We start from the raw sequence: 15,963 nt of genomic DNA, 5'->3' as shown, positions 1-15,963 counted from the left end.
ATGAAGACTTGCTCGGTTATAGAGGATACTCTTCGGCATGAAGTTTTGATTCTATAACTGAGCACAACATTGATAATATGATGGAAGCATAAAATGGACCTACCATATAGAACCATCATGACATCTCACATGACTCTCATGATAACATCACCATATTTTACTGAAACTATACACTTATTACCGATACTGTACCAAGTTACTGTTTACGAATTTAAGTTATACTGAAATCCACGAACTTCATAGGTCTTTAAATCCAGAGTCTATAAAAGGAGACCCCCTCCTCAGTTGTGATCATCGGTTATTTTAGTATCACTCTAATGTTCTTCTGTAAAGTTCTCTTGTTGTAAGATTTTCCTATTGTAAGAAATTTCTGTGTAAGCTTTCTTGTATTCTACCCCGGTAGTCTCCGACTAGAGTTGGTATTAGAGCGGTAGCGACGATCACTGTGGCTCTTCAACTTCACCATTGGTTGGATAGCTAAGAGGATCACCTGATTCTCATATCAAGGCTATTAATTAGAGCGGATTACTGCTGATCTTTAGCAGATCATCTAATCTATCTTCTGCGGGGATAACTTCTATTAGCCTCCAATTTGTGGATGGCAACAAAGTAAGTAAATATGTTTTATACTGTACTTTCTACTATTCTAATAGAAAAGTGTGCTTGTTTAGTTGTTCTATGTGTAAGTCTCTTTAAAAGTTTCTATTAATTTTTTTTTGATATTTTTCTTACTCTCATAAAAAAAAAAGGTGAAAGAAAACAGGTTATTGAAATTGCAATCACTACAGTAGCTCCCTAAAATCTCTTTGGATCTTGGACTCCAGATCTAACACTGATGGCAGAACGCCCCATCAGAAATTTCTTTGATCGATTAATGGTAGAACCCCCATCCCCATGTATTATGCTTTATTCCTGTCAAGCATCATGTGGTTCTGGTCAGGATCTAATGTTCTCTCATTAACTAAGGCCAGATTTTGATATGGTTCATGTCATCCCCTCTAAAAATTGATCTGTGGCACATCCAATCTTAGTTACCATTGCATGGCTGAATCCGTTTCTTGCTTATTACCACTGGAAAGGTTTGTTAACTGATTATCTCTGTGTTCATATCTTTCACAACATTTTCGTCATGACCGAATTTGTTTTCATTCCCTTCTTTAGTGGGCTGTTCCTGATGGACTGTACATGCACCTTGATGTGCATGTCATTTGTGGCCATGATTGGGTTTTAGTTTCACTTCCCTGAAATCATCCCTTTTATTTGCAACCCGTTAATGCCTAATCTTGTATTCAATTCCGTTAATGACAAGCCACCAATTCAAAGATCTCGTTCCCTCAAAAAAAATTTTTTTTTTTGAAATGATCCATCCCTCATTTCATACCATCTGGGATAGCTTTGTAATTTTTCATGCACATGCATTATGCCAACCTAGGAATTCATATACTTTATTTCAGACTATTTGAGATCAGCACAAGGACTGTTATGTACTTTGCTTGATGCTGAATTAGGGGATTCATGCCCATTTTGGATTATTTGGGACGGGCCTAAAAATTTTTATGTGCATCGGGAGGTGCGGAATCAATGATTCTTTTCCCATTTTAGCCATTTGAGACAGGCCTATGGGTCTTTATGTATATCAGATATTTCGAAGTGGGTTCGAAGGTGGGCCTATTTCTCATACTTTACCATTAGGAAATTGAATCACCTTATTTTAAGATCGTTTTATGACTGTTAAGGGTGATGGGCTGTCCTATGTGTAATAGCCCTTGGGCTGTTCACGCCCCATGCTAGGCCTTTTTTTTTAGGCAGATATTTGAGATGGGCCATTTTACATATTCAGCCCATTAGGTTGCTAACTTCTCTCGGCTATATCCACTTTGGGCCCATCAATGGAGATGGCCCGACCCTTGTATGGGGAGCGTTGGTAGGTCACTTTGATTTTTGGATTGCCACATTCAAATTGTCTCGAAACATTCTTTCTTTGTTTTCTTTCATTACAAAATTTCAAAAACAGTTTTCCTTTTCTTTCCCCTTAGTCTCCGTTTGTTTCGGCTCAGAAAATTTTTCCTATAAAATTTTACCGTAAAATCAGATTGTCCCTTATTTGTTTTCTAGTTTGGAAAATTTTCATCAGGTAAAATTTTACAAGAAGGCTACACTTTTTCAGAAAATTGGATGGAAATTTTACCCTAGAATTTGTCAGTAAAATGACTTGGAAAACCTATCGGGTTTGAGACTCATTCGTCATCTCCTCCTTCCCTCTTCCCCGATCACCTTCTCTCCTTCTCATTATAGAGCCGATCTGCTCTCTTCTCCTTTTTCATCTCAGAGCCGATCTCCTTCTCATCGTAGAGTGGAGAAAATCTTGGTTGGGATCGCAAGCGACGTTGGTGCGACCATTGAGTTTCTCATTTTCTCCATTCTGGAATCGGTCTTCACAGCGTTCGAGTGAAAGTCCTGGAGTTTCGATTTCAAACTTCGATTTCAGTCGCTGGGTGTCGTCGAGTGTAGCAGAGGTAAGTCGCTCTTCTCTCACTCTCACACATTCTCTCTCTTCTTCTGCAATGTCGATCTGTGTTTAGGGTTTTTCTTCTTTGTTTTTATTACTCTTCTATTGCTAGAATGCTACATTTTTTTATTTTTTTTTTGCTTTAATTAATCGGGAAATCATGAGTTAGGTTGTGGGATTCTTTCATGCTCCTTTGTCTTTTGTCCTCTTCAATTTATGTATCATACAATCTACTATAATTATGTGTGAAGCATGGATTTAGGTGTTGGATTATTTTCCATTTTCTATCATTTTTTGTGAGGGACTTGAATGACTTGAATGATCTAGTAGAGAATGAATAGTAGAAGGGCCACTCCATTTGGGTTCTAAGCCTCTAATTCTCTCCTCTGTATGTGTGATCTTGTTCTATTGAGTCTATTGCTTATGGACAGTCAAGTGCTGATTAGTGTTTCTTTGTGATTCAACCCCATCAGCACTTAACATTATTTCAAAAGCTAAATTGAATTCCAAAGCCAACTCTGTTTTTCAAGTCCTCTTTCTTTGTTTATGTAAGAGGTTACTTATCCAGTCTGTGGCTTACATTACCATATTAATTGCTTTCTATCTTGGGTTGGTAACACTTTATGAGCACAACTTACTGAAAGGGAATGTGCCAAGTTAGTCTTGATGTTGCCTTGTATCGATGCATAACCTACTGGTTATGACTGATGAATGCCAATATAACAATACTTAATGTTGTAGATGATGGTGGAAAGGTTGAAGATGGTGATGCATAGTTTGGGATGATTCCTGGATGTTGCTTGTAAGCCTGTTGTAATGGTTGATGTAACAATTTGCAACTAGATTTTCTGCTTTACTGGTTGCCTCTTAGGGCAGATGTATATTATGCAGCAATGTATTTGTATGCTATTTGAACCATTAGTTAGAATTTTTTCCCCTGTAATATTTTTTCTCATAATGCTAAAATGGGTTGGGGGTGGGGTTCTTACCATGCATCTGTGAGACATGCTGGTGTACGGGTAATAGACTTCTCGATTTGCAACAGAGAAGCTTGATCTTCTCGATCTGCAACAAAATCTATTGGATCTGCTACAAAATCTGCTTGATCTGAAAGAGATCGAGGTTTCGATACATATCTCTTAGTTGGAAGGTCCGTCTCTCTCTCTCTCTCTCTCTCTCTCTCTCTCTCTCTCAGAGTTCGATCCTCGCTGGTAAGATTTCTAATCTAAAGCAGATCAAGATCTATCTCTGGACTTATTTTCTCTTTACCTTGTCCTTCCATGTTATTTTCATTTGCGTTTTATCTCGTTTTCGTTTGTGGATTTTGTTTATGGATTGGTAATGTATACTATATCTCTGGGTTCTTTGGAATAGATAATGTTCTGCTTGTTATTGAAGCTTCCATCTCCAACCTTCCCCTTTCTCTTTTTTGCATTGATTGGATATGAGGAAGATGCTACTATTGGAATCTTGTAGGAGCTTCCCTCGTCTTTGAAGCTTTTGTTTATTTTGATTTGATCAATCTAGTTGATAATCAAGTGCTTATTGTCGGTTTTGATATTGTGATAATGGACCCAATTTTTTGTTCTAGTTCGTAGAAACTGATGATAAGTAGTAGTTGTGTCAAGTTTATTGTTAACTTGAAAGTTTTTATTCGTTTGGTGAGAAGTGACTGAAATTGTAGTAAACATTACCAATTCTTATCAGTTCTTACCTGGGCTTTGGTTAGTGAGTTCTAATAATTCTCAGATTTGGCCTAAAATTCTGGTATTGTATTCTGTCCGTATTTCTCCACTACACCTAATTTTCTCAGTTTTTCAACTATTCTTATTTCTGCCCAAATTCGGTGGTTGGTATTCTAGTATTGTTCCCCAACTGTTGGGTTGTGATTAGTGGATATTTAAAGTCCTAAACATATCCTGAACAGTGGTGGATTGTTACTGCTGGTTCATTCCTATTCTCTTACAGCAGAGAGGCTTGTTTTACTATTACTGTGGGGGTAGCTATCAGCAGATCTGTGTTAGAGCTTCTGTATTTATCTGGAGTTGGCTACATCTATATCCAGCCTTACATCACATAGTTGGTATCATGAAATGAAAATTCTTGTGAAATTTAATTCAAGCTGCCAATTAATAAAAGCATTGGGTATGGGGGACAACAGCAACAACAAATGAAAGCATATATTAGCATATTTGAGAACCAAAACTGACAACTTTGACCATACTCATAGACCAATCTTCAACTCAGGACATTTAGATTAGCCCCTGCTAAAGTGATAACCAGAGGACATGATATTGCTGTCAGTTCCCTTTGATCTTTAAATTCGAATTCATTTTCTTTCTTTTACCCCCAAAAAAAAAAAATCATTCTCTCTAAACCTCAGTGAATTTTCCCATTAAAATTGTTGACCTACTAGAGATGACCTATGGATCAGATATCCAGAAGATCTGGTCTTTGAGTCAATAAGCAGGTGCACTGATAAAGCTAGTTTATACTGAGAAACTTATTTACTGTGTTCTATTTCAGGTTGTTGGTTGTTGCTGTTGTTGTTGGTTGTTGTAGTTTGTCTATTTGCTGTTTTTGTTTTGTTCCTCCCAGGGCTGGCTTTTCCTTGTTGGCTTAAACCTCCCCTCCCCCCCTTTTTCCCCTTGTATTTTCTCTTTTCTTTGGGTATAAATTTATTTATTCATCCAAAAAAAATATAAATGGAACATATTATAGTCTAAAACAGTGTCATTAGCATTCACCTTCTGAGCATACCTTCAATGGCTCAAGGTTTGCATACTTTTACAATCTATGTAAACTAAAAGTATTAAATTTTTTATTTACATTATTTATTTTAATGAATACAGAATTAGGGACAATGGGATCATCACAAGCATTAACCTCCCAAAGTCAGATAAGGGAGCTTCGTGAGGAGGGTACTAGGTGGAAAAAATTTAGAGATGACTTAGGAGATAAGATGTATAGGGATTATCAGCGTACGAGGAGGGTTAATTAGATATATCATTGTACTTGTTTCCTGCTACTGTTGGTGTGTTCTCTTAATGGATAATTGATGAATGACATTGAGATTTTTCCTATTTGATTTTTAAAACTTTTGGAATCTATGTACTCAAGACATTTATTTCCATATGTATGAAATTTCTAGTTAGTTAATGTTTGATCTGATAAATTATTGGATGGAGTTCTTTTCTCTTCTTTTGTCTTGATTAATGGGGTTTTTTTTTTAACTGACAAGATCTTACTATCTTTGTAGTGGCATGTGTTTGCAAACAAAACGAATCATGTTAGTGACTTGTAATTTTGACAAACTAGGATGGATAATGATCAAGTGAGGGAGATTTCTAAGAGTAAAGGAAAGAAACCTGCAAGGACGAAAGGTCAATAGTTATGTTGGACAGAGACAATGGACAATGCTCTCATTGATCTCCTTGTTGAAGAAGCAGCGAAAGGGAATAAATGTGACAAAGACTTTCACAGGCCCAACATTCACCTTTGTTTCTTGTTTAATCTAATGCTATTTATTTTTAGCAGATATTAGCATTTTCTTGTTTGGTATATGTACTCTATACTATCTGTCCTTAGTATGGATTACATTGAATTAGTTAGCATTTGTCCGAGAAATGTCCTAGGTGTCTTTGGCTCAACATCTTGGACTCAATCTATCCCTCCATCATCAACATGGTCATTATCATTAATTAACATTGATTGGATCTGCCATGGATGTATATTTCTTCTATTCATTATCTTCTTTTCTCTCTCTTTGCCCATTAGGTAGAAAATCTATGTTTCTGTTATATTTTGTTCTGAATTTGTTTCCTACATTGGCATAGTCTGATGCTTTACTAAACATCAGGCTAATACTAATACATTGATGTAAAATTCGAATAAAAAAAAAACATTGATGTAAAACCTTGTGCTGAATAGCATCTCTAGTTTCAAATTTTTCGATAGCCTGAATTTTTAATGCTTATTTTGCCTCTTGACAACTCCTTTTAAACTCACATGTGAGCTTTCAGTCCCATCCATTTTGCTATGTGGCTGAACTGATCTAGGAGACATTATGATGTAATTATTTTTATTATTATTATTTTAATAATGGGTATCTAGGTTTTCGTCTTGACTAATCTCGTGTGCCCATACTGATCCCACAATCGCATGGAAATGTCTGTCCCACATTGGTTGTATTTTTTGTTGACTTGGATCACATAAGTCCTATATATTTTATGGGTCCATATTGATACATGGTTTTTTTAGTTGCCTAATTCAAAATTTATAACGGCATCTTAATTTTGTAATTATGCTAAATAATTTTACCATGTAAAATAAATGACAAACAAACATTGAAAAATTTTATAGTGATATTTTACAACTTATTTTACCTCCTAGAAACAAACGTTGGAAAATATATCAACAAGGAAAATTTTACATGTAAATTTTTCCATGTAAAATTTTACATATGAAAATTTTAACAAATGGAGCCTTAAAAGAAAATCTAATGTCCTTTGAAAAAAGACCACAACGCCACTCCGCCATGGGCCTTGGCCATTTATTGGTCAAGTGTTTGCGCATGTGTGGCTACATCAACGTGGGCCTTAGAACTTTTTTTTTTTTTTACATGATTCTGCTTTCCAAAATACTAGTCCTCGGGCTGAGAGAGCACGCCTCTCTCAAATTTCTTTTCGCCACATTGACTCCGATCATGAATTCATCAAAAAAAAAAAAAAATTAAAAAATCATAAAAAATTGATTTTTTTTTCTTTTTTGAAACTTGACGCCATTCCTTCATTTCTTTCCGATATGGTCTGCCCGATTAGGTCAAATTTAGGTTGAGTACATTACCTCTAATTTCAAATATGGCAAATCAGAAACAAAAATGTTTTCTTTTCCCTTTGGGGGTCTAGCCTTTCCATGGCTAGATTCTCTCTCCTAGGGCTCTACATCCCCATTTTTATTTTAAATAAAAATTTGGTTTCTTCCTTTTATTATTCTTTTTTCTGATTTCTTTATTTCATTATTATTGCTATTTATTTACTGTTCCAATCAGTGTCAAATCAACTCTAATGCGTAGATTAGGATGCGATACCATAGGACAGGCGTGGCTGGCCCTCTAATACCGGCTCGTAGCTTAGGATCGTTAGGCCTATTCTATTCCTAAAGGGATGGGAGGACTAGCCCGTTATGTAGCCCAATTCCGATATGGAAACCATTGGATGTTGTACTTCTCTTTAGTTCATTTTGGTATGTATTATTTCAACCTTCATATGCTTGGTTTAATTTTAAATTCTTTGTTCCATATGTTGATTTCTTTTACTTTATTCCTTTTATGACATACATACATCTTTTCAATCTTCATATGCTTGGTTTACTTTTAAATTCCTTATTCCATATGTCGTTTTCTCTTACTCTACTCCTTTTATAGGATGTGTACATTTTGTTTGCACACAAACACACACACTTGAAACACTTCAGCGCAGTTTGTACCCAAACCTATAAACTGGGCTAGGATGAAACATTGAACCTCACCTAGACTAGTATTAAGCCTATGACCTAGGATCAAATTAGCAAGCAAGATTCCACAAGGGTCTAGTAAAAGGGAGACCGACCTTCAGGTCGAGCGAGATGGGTGCCTAACACCTTTCATTCTCGTAACTTGACACTTGTCTAGAATCTCAGACGAAGACCATTCTCCTTATCCAGCATTGAATCATAGCTTTTCTCTCTCCTCGGAAGAGAGATCATTTTTTTTGGGGTCCTAGGCCCATCACCCTAGGTGACGACTCCCTATTCGGTACATGATGTGCGCTTTTGCAATATTAGAGTATTGCATCATGAATCTGACATTTATTTTGGTGCATATGACCACGCATCGTCCCAAAAATTTCTTATTCGAGACCCCCTGGTCTCTACAATGGCATGAGCAGCCCAATCGAGGGAACTCGCCTGTTCATTGAGGAAAGCAACAACAGAGAGCCAGTCTGAAATGATGAGGAGGAGCTTATGTAGGCCGAGGCTGTGTGCGAGCAAGATGCCATCCCAAATGCCCTCCAATTTCGTGGCACAGGCAGAGGCAGAGAAGCTCTATTTACACTTGGTTGCAAGGAAGGAACCCCTTGGGTCCCAAATAATTGCTCCTCGGTAGCCCGATTGGCAAGCAGAGTTCCAAGACCCGTCTGTGTAGATGGTGAATAGGGAATCCGTGGGAGGGTACAAGGTAACCAGGGGAGGGGCGTCAGGAACAGGGTGTGGAGATGGAGAGACAGAATTTGATTGTCCCTCTGCGATCATCAGGTTAAAAGCTGAGACAGTATAATTGATGCAAGGGGTAGTGAACTCAAAAGGCTCTGTTTCTAGCCTTCCAAATTTGCCAGATGATGGAGGTCCAGCGTGGTTGTGGAGGCTGCATGCTTGAATCGCGAATGAATGAAGGAGTACCGTTCTGTGGTAATTGGTGCTTGAAATTACATATGCATATAGTTGATTTGAAGTTTTCATAGTAGAAATTAAACCTTGCTGAATTTTCTAAAGGGAAATTGGGGCTTTCCTAGGATCTTCCTAATTCATGTAAAATTTCCTCAATTGAGTTAACTTGAAGCTGAAGCACAACTTAGTTATTCTCCTTAATATGTTTCAGCTTCATACTATGAGTACAAGATGGGAAAGCCCAGGTTTACAGTCTAGCAACTCCAAGATTGCTGAAATTTGGGCTAAGAACTCGGTTAATTTCAGTAATTCCCATTCTTTCCTTGTAAACTCTCTCAACTGAACCCAATTGGAGCTGGAGTATGGTTAATCCATGATTCCTACAGCCCTCCAGCTCTAGATAAGTGAGTGTTGTTAAGGGAAAACCCAGTATGCTCATATATACATGTAGGTTGCAGAGTTTTGGGGGTTAAATTGGATTAATTCTCTCACATAATCTTGGTTTTTCTATTAATCATATTATGTGAGATTAAGTGAGGATGGGATATAGGAAATTCCTACTTTCTCATGTCCTTCCAGTTTTAGTTAAATGAGAAATGTGAGGGAATTGCTCAGTTTTAGCCCAACAGCTCCATGTTGCTCCATTATGAAAAATTGTGGAAACTATTGGCTGAGTTGTTGCCCGATGATTTGGGTGATGAACTGAGGTGTAGAATGACCCTAGAGACAAGGTGAAACCCTCCTTAGGCTGCCAAGAGCATTGGCCGGCCTTGTGCACAACCCAAGCTTAAAGAGTTTAGCAGGCAGAATGCAGGTTGGCAGAAAATTTTGTAAACAGCATGCACTGGCGGGTGCATGCGGCCTGTGGTGGAATTCCTGCAGCCCACTTCTGCCTCTGCTTTTGCTTTTAACACCCTACCCTTATGGGTTATGTCCTTTACTTTATTATATGACTTTATTTTATGACTTTGACCCTATGGGTAGGGGTAGCTTGAGGGCTCTTCCAAGAATTTAAATGTGGGTTAGTATGCAGTCTGTAAAGAGTTGTATAGGTTCAGAATTGAACCTATAGTGTTTGGTGTAAATTATATACATATTTGACATTATGATACATTATTGTTTAGGAACTTAACTTATTGGGCAAGGACACGAGGTGGATCTCGGGAATCTATCATACCTAGTGATTTCGGTAGCAAGGTGAGCGGGTGGTGACCTTAATTTACGGAGTGTTTCTTATCTTTTTCTATTTATGCATGACTCATGTGTATGATTGAATTGCTACATTACTGTTATGCTTGCTATCATTATATGATTATTGTGATTGTGAGACTGTGGATATGGATATTTTGGATTGTGGAGGTGAGAAAAGTAAGATAGGACACAGTGGAGCCAAGGGGGAATTCCGGTACTGTGTGCCCGATGATTGTGATCTTTATGTGTGATGTATGGTGATTGAACCCACATCAATTAAAATGCATATGGTTAGGATATCACAGACCCTGACGCTACAACCCTTTCCAGTAAGGGGTTAGGTACTGGCTAATCCCAAAGGAGTGGTATGTCTGACGAGACTACCATGTCCACATGTACGATGGTCTGTACTTAGAGGCGGACACAACATGGGTGACTGATGTGTAAGATTCCTTGACCATGGCTATAAGGGTTACCTCTGGAGGTTTACTGGGTGACCGATGTGTAATATTCCAGGACCTGCAGACTTCCAATTTACAACTAGTTGTATCCTTGGAGCCTGACATACTGGGGATGGGATACCACCTACGTTATGTAGCACTAATACCAAGATTATAGACTTAGTAATGGAATAGGAAATTAGTGTAGCCAAATGGATTCATATGCATCATATAATTGTATGGAGCATGCATTGCATCATTTTTATTGTATGTGCCTGCATACACACCCCTCACTAGGATTGTGAAGCTCACCCCATGTGGATTCTTCTTTTTAGATCGATGGTGGAACCGGTGTTGAGGCAGGATTGGATTTCAACGATAGTTGTGAGGCTTGTATCTGCGAGACACCGAGATGCTGATGGATTTCACTTCTACTATTTTAGTTATTTCGTTTTATGTAAATATTTATGAATTGTGTAAGAAGTAATATTGTAACCTATGATTGTATTCGAACATGAGTAATGCATATTGTATCTTATCATTTAGTGAATCACCAATGATATATATTGATTATAATTTTATTAGCATACTCTGATTTTAGTTATGAATTTGGTGGCATTATGGACTAAAGTACAACATCTGTGATTCTGAAGGGTTAGACTAACTGGATAGGGGTATCCAATGCCGCATACCTTGGCCTATATGAGGTAGGGTGTGCCGATGCATGCCATGTTGTTGCTACCATGAAGTTGTGCGGTTGTGCCCTTGCTACCCATGCAGTTATGGGCAGCCATGGCTTTTTGGCTGCTAGTTCGCTGCCAACTATACAATCATGTCCGTAGCCACCTCTTCCCTACCATGTGGGTACCTGTGTTATACTCGTGCCCTAATCTAGTGTCTCAAATGATTCACTAGAATTAAATAGTATCAATCATTATTGGATCATAACAGTTTTTAATGAAGAAGGAAGAGATGATCCTTCTTGCCAGTGTCGGTCATGTCGATCTACACGAAGGGACTCAAACTTCCAAGAACGCACGGATAAGTATCCTAATAATAAGGATTTTCACCCAATTAAGTATGACATGGCATGCCCTAGTCACTATGTATAGACTCACACAAGAACCCCATAACCAGAAGGGCAAGGGCATCGGAGAAATTCCAATTAAAATTCACATAGTAGTGTCTACCGGTTGGGATCAATCGGTGGGCACCCACCGGTGGTACTGTATTGTCAAAACCAGGTTATCTGCTTGTGAGGCCGGAATCTTCATACAGTGTACTCCAAAACACCTCTAATGGCTCATACATCATACCAAATGATGGATTAATGTATTAAACCTTTAGGGAGGTGGGCCCACATATGCCAACTTGAAGAATAACACCCTCTCTCACTCTCTCACCTCTTAATTTTGTTAGCTAGACATTAACTAATCAAAGACCAAGTTGGAATATTACTACCTAAACCTAGGATTTTAGGTTGGGATTTGGTAAGGGAACTCATCCCTAATTATGAGTTCATGATCCCATATCTAAAATTGTAAGATTTCACACCATTCCTCTTCCTTTCTTCCGTCCAATTTGTATTTTAAAACCTAAACTAGACCATACTTGCATGTTAGTAATTGTACATTGGGTTAGATGCATGCAGCCTAGGTGAGCCAAGCTCCCATTTGATGAAATTCACCTAAGATGAAGCAAATTGGATGATGGTTAGGTCACCTATACAAAGTAATAATTCCATTGAGTCATAGAGACCCAAAAGGCCCTTAGGCACTAAGAATGAGATTTGGGTAGAGATCCCACTCTCAGGGTTGCATCGGTCGATGTCCACCAGTGGACCTTTATCCGTCAGAGGCCATCCATTGATGGGTAATTTCCCAGACCTTGAGCTACTGTTTCACCAACAGGTGTATACCCACTAGTGGGACACCATCCACCGGTGTCTTCAATCGGTGGCCCATACTAAACCTATGTTTTAATATTGGTTAGGGTTGTGAATAGAATTTAATAGGATAATTTAAGGACACAAATTGTCAACCTAATTTCCTCTAATTGATCAGGTTAGAACCAAATTACAGTGAGGCCAACACAGTATGGGATTTTGGCAATTTCACCTATTCGACAAGAAAGGTGAGTGGGTGTTGTGTTTTATTTACAGAATGCTTTTATTTAATTTTCTTTATGCATGTTCATGTTGTTTGCTTAAATCTATGTTACTTGTTAGTTTCTTCAGTCCTTATTGCTATGAAGAACTTCGCCAACATTAACAAGATCGGTGAAGAGGGATTTCATGGCGTTTACAAAGTAAGAATGAACTTACAAACATGTAGTAATTATACAAGAATTTTTGCATGTTAATTTTCATTGTGCAATAGAATAAAAATTCGGATTACTCATCAATTTGGAATAATTCAAGGTATTTTTCATTTTATCATGATATCGAATCAAATTTTATTTTTGATAATATTTTCTCATGCACCTCAGGTATGAACAAACCATTGTAGAGGGTTTAAGGTTAGCTTTTTATATCACAAACATAGTATCTTTAAAGAAAATTTGTACATGTATAGAGGATTCCTAATAGAAACGTATGGGTATTTCTTAATCAACACTTGAAGGAAGAAAATTATTACAGAATAGATCCCTTACTCTCTATGGTTCAAAATCATAACTAGCCAAGGAGTATGAGGAGAGATGTTGCTATTTATAAAAAAATTTGTTACACCCATTCCCTGACCCGATCTAATTTGAACTGTTGTGATAAGTCTCAGACCGGAGATCGGGAGTATAGTCGGGTTTTGGCTCATGATCGCCCATTGCAAAAGGGGTAGAGATAACCTCGCATGTTTATGCATTGCATGCCAGTCCAACTGGAGGGGATTCGTACCTTTCGATCCCAAAGGGTAAGTGACTCGACTCCTCACACATTAATCCGACACGTACCAACATTGCTGGAAGGCTATAAGCACGGTCGAGGGCAACTAACCGTGCGAGGCTAGCTGGTAGATAGCAAGCAGTCAAGACAGTACTGTCTTGACCATCGAAAATTGACTGTTTTGACCACCAAAAATTAGCCACCAGAAACAGCCTGGGCCTGAATTCGGTGACTTTCCTATGACCAAACAGGTTGTTGTCACGGTTCCAATGCCCGTGGGTCTCTCCACTCGCATCGTAGATAGTCCCGGATGATCCCAAATCATCCTTCACACCTTCCTCATGATATGAGCAATTTACGGACCTAAGTAGTAAGGTCCTCGTGCTCCGAAAGTTGGATTAACCCAATCGGACAGAATAGGGTTCAACCAAACGGGCCCTAAGGCCCATTTGCCTTATAAGTGGGAAATGAGGAATTCATTTCCTCATTTCACTTGTGCTCAACATAAGAGAGGAGAGAAAGGAAGAGGAAGAAGAAGAAGAAGAGGAAGAAGAGGGGGAAAGGGCTTACTTTGGTGCCGGCTGCCGCCTAGTTGCCGGAATCCCTACCCGAGGTAAGTACAACCTCCCATACAACTCTCTCTCTCTCTCTCTTTCTCTCTCTCTCTTCAATTTGACCTAGGTCAAGCTAGGTTTGGATGGAATCTTAGTGTACAAACCATGTTGAGCTCGGTGAATGCCTATTTTATGTCCTCGGTGCCATTGTCAAGCTCAAACCGAGTCCTGCGAGCTCTGACAATAAGATTGGCGAAATGACCAACTAAGGTTTCGATTGTTCGATCAATGTATCTTCCAAACGGTTCAGTGGAATTGATATTTTATTAGCTTAGAATGATGCTAGGAACATCCTCCACAAACTCCAAGGGACAAATCTCGGCGATCAGGCCTGAGCCTAAAAACACCAATTTGTGTGGACAGTTGCTATACTGCCACCGAAAATACTAGCCCTGCTTCCGGTGGGTTGTTTCCGATGAACACCTGAGCCTTAGGAGCTCTCTGCCACCTCCATCGGAAACAACACTGATATTTTCGATGGAAAGTGTTTGTTTTCGATGGGTGTTTCCGGTGAATTACTGTCACTGATGGATCTTGTTTGTACCCTTTGGGGGTGACCCATGTGGGCCCCTCTTGGTGTTTTCGACACCTATTGATATACGGTTGCCTTTGTATCTAGGACAGTAATGTGCACATGCCCCAAAATCAAAATTGAGTTGATCGACCGGTGGCCGTACTTAAACCTTAACACATACGAGCATAAACAAGGTGAGGGATGGTTGCTTTATTTTTGGATTGTTTTATTGTTTTAGAACTGTTCACATGTGTAGGATTGTACATGATTATTAATTACTCAAATGATGATGGTATGTTATCACATGTTATATTTTTACTGACTTTATATGAAATATTGTAGAAATGTATGGCGGGATCTGGCGTGGCCAAGGTGGTGTCGGTACCGTGATCGCCAAGTGTTTATTGTCTGTATGAGACAGAATCCAACGTGACCGATATGGTACCGGTGCCATGATTGTCGTATGCTTGTTGCATTCATGCATTGATTATGTGCATTAGAGTCAATTGTAGTCGGGGATTACACCTTGTGGCCAATGTGTTACCGGTATATTGTGCTTCGGGACTACACTTAAAAATGGATATGCTTTGTGGCCAACGATTGTTACCGATGTTGCGTATTCCATACTCAACTGTTATATGCATGCTAGATTAGGTAAACAGTCGCGGGTTACGCTTTGTGATTGATGTGTGTACCGATATCGTGTACCCGAGACTGTATTTGGAGATGGATTATACTTTGTGGTCGATGTGTTACCGGTATCGTGTAATTCATATTAATTGTATCATTATGAAGGCATGTAGCATATATGTGGTTAGGTATCACTCCCCATGCAACGAACCCTTACCAACAGGGGTTAAGGTGTTGGATAACCCATTGTGGTATGTTCGATGTGCCATTCTAGAATGCCATACCTACTGTACGATGTGATTGTTATCGGAGGTGGGAACTTGTCAGGCATGGCCGATGATTGGTACTAGTGCCGTGACAGCTAGGAGGATTATCAGGGGTTTGCTGGGTGACCCATGGATGCATACGAGGATCGGCAACCTTTTATTCATGGCTAGGGTTTGTATCCCTGTGTAGAAGATGGCGGTTCCGAGATGAGGGATACAACCTAATGTACCATAGTAGCATTTACCAGACTTAGTTGTATTGTTTAGTAGATAATAAAATAAATGAATTGCATCATGAGAATCATGGACTATGTGTTTAATTTTTATAATCATGCATCATATTTACTTATATGAATGCTATGCTTGGATATGTATAAACCCCACCCCTCACTGAGAGAGTTGAAAAGCTCACCCCACGTATATACCCCTTTTTAAATGATGATACAGGTACAGTCATACCCGTGACTAGTGACTTTCTTTCCTCTGGACCCGAGT

Source organism: Macadamia integrifolia, chromosome 1, assembly GCF_013358625.1.
Source record: "Macadamia integrifolia cultivar HAES 741 chromosome 1, SCU_Mint_v3, whole genome shotgun sequence".
NCBI lineage: Eukaryota > Viridiplantae > Streptophyta > Magnoliopsida > Proteales > Proteaceae > Macadamia > Macadamia integrifolia.
Note: the sequence above shows the minus strand (reverse complement) of the source record.